Genomic DNA, 2,500 nt, shown 5'->3' with positions numbered 1-2,500 from the left:
CAAACTCTGTAGTAGGATACCTCATAGAAGGACGTGGTCCTCTAGTAGATCTTCTCACATCATCAGGCTGTGGTTGCGGTTCAACAACTGGAGGCTCAACTTCAGGTTGATCATCATGACCATCATCACCAATATTGTCATCATCATCCTGAATATCTCCCCCTTCAACTCTAGGAGTCATCTGCGATAAGACTGGATCAAAATTGATTGGAGTATGAGAGGATGTTTGTTGCTTTGGCTTTTCAATATCTTCAATAGTCTGATCTTCAAAAAACACAACATCTCTACTTCTGAGAACTTTCCTATCTACTGGATCCCATAACTTGTACCCAAGAGCATCTTTAGAGTACCCCAAAAATATACACTGCTTTGTCTTCTTATCTAACTTGGATCTCTCATCTCTAGGAATGTGAACAAAAGCACGACATCCAAATACCATCAAGTGCTTGTAGGAGACATCTTTACCGGTCTAAAATTTCTGAGGAACATCACCATCAAGAGGATTTGAAGGTGAAAGGTTAATCAAGTACACAGCTGTAACCAATGCCTCTGCCCAGAAAGACTTGGACAACTTTGCATGAGAGAGCATACATCGGATTCTTTCTTCAATTGTTCTGTTCATCCTCTCTGCAACTCCGTTCAATTGAGGTTTCTTTGGAACTGTTTTCTCAAGCTTGATGCCTTGACCCTTGCAGTAGCTTTCAAATGGGCCTCTGTACTCACCACCATTATCAGCTCTCACGACCTTGAGCTTTCTACCAGTTTCTCGCTCAACTCTAGCCTGAAACTCTTTGAAAGCAGAAAGTACCTGATCCTTGGTTTTCAACACAGTAACCCACACTTTTCGAGAATAATCATCAATAAAAGAAACAAAGTAAAGAGCACCACTATGGGATTTAGCATCCATAGAACATACATCAGTGTGGACAAGATCAAGAGGATACTTTCTTCTAGATGGGGGGCGAGAATGAAAAGCAACCCTATGTTGTTTACCAGCTAAACAATCAACACAGGATCTAAGAGACATACCTGAGACATCAGGGAGATATTGCTTCTTAGAGAGCATCTGCATACCTTTCTCACTCATATGGCCAAGTCTATTATGCCATAACTCACTAGAACATTCATCTGCAACATTTACCTCACCCGCGCAAACCTTCGCTTGCATCATATAAAGAGAACCTTGCTTCTTACCTCGGGCTGCTATGAGATTCCCCTTACAGAGCTTCCACTTACCATCATTGAATTGGCTGAAGTAACCCTCTTCATCAAGTCTACCTATAGAAATGAGATTCAATCTGATATCAGGAACGTGTCTAACATTTCTCAAAATCAGCTTACTACCGGTGGAACTCTCCAAGTAAATAGTGCCTTTGCCGGCAAATCATCATCACTGATTGCTAGAGCTGTAGTATTTTTATCTTCAGACTTCGACTCAGATGAATCACCCTTTCTATCTTTTGACTTGTCTCTTTTCATCTTTCTGCAGAACCTCTTAATATGTCCCGGCTTATCGTAGTAATGACGAATAATTCTACCCTTGGATTTAGACTTGTCTCTGGAATTGTCTCTACCTCGAGAAGGTCGATTTTTGCTTCTTCCCCTATTAGACTCTTGTGCAACATAATGAGCTTCAGAATGGTTGGAGGAACCCATCTCCTTTCTCCTAGTCTCTTCATTCAGCAGACTAGCTTTGACACTCTCCATTGTCAACTTACCATCAGGAGCAGAATTGCTAAGTGATACAAATAGTGTGTCCCAACTCTCTGGCAAAGAGGAAAGTAGTAATAGTGCCTGCAACTCATCATCTAAGGACATTTTCACTGTAGACAATTGATTAATCAAACCTTGAAAATCATTCAAATGTACTACCATGCTGTTACCATCGTGAAATTCTAACTTTACCAATTTTCTCATCAATGACGCTTTACTTAAGGCGTTCTTCCTCTCATACATAGCCTCAAGTTTCATCCACAATTCATAAGCATTCGTGTCATTGGAAATATGTTGGAGCACACTAACATCAACAAATTGTCTAATGGTTCCTACCGCTTTCCGATTCAAAATTTTCCATTTACTTCCATCTTGACCAGTGGGCATAGACTCATTTAAGATTGGTTCATACAAATCTTTCACATAAAGAATATCTTCCATCTTAGTTTTCCACACAGCGTAATTGGCAGAGTCCAAATAAATCATACCGTGCATACTAGATTTATCATCCATCATAAACCAACACAAGAGTATCACCCAAGAAAATATAAACCAAGCTCTTGATACCACTATGTTGAGAAAAGAGGCGATATAATACACACACTTTCTCCCTTTGTGTTGTTAGATGAGCAAAAATAACCAATCCAATCAAAAAAACAATAAGAATTCCACAATCAAGCACAATAAAGTAAAAATGCGAAAATAAAGCACACACACGATATTTACGTGGAAAACCCAATGCGAGAAAAAACCACGGGACCGTAAGTGGTACCACACTCTTCCACTA

The sequence above is a fragment of the Amaranthus tricolor genome, chromosome 5, assembly GCF_026212465.1.
Source record: "Amaranthus tricolor cultivar Red isolate AtriRed21 chromosome 5, ASM2621246v1, whole genome shotgun sequence".
Taxonomy (NCBI): Eukaryota; Viridiplantae; Streptophyta; class Magnoliopsida; order Caryophyllales; family Amaranthaceae; genus Amaranthus; species Amaranthus tricolor.
Note: the sequence above shows the minus strand (reverse complement) of the source record.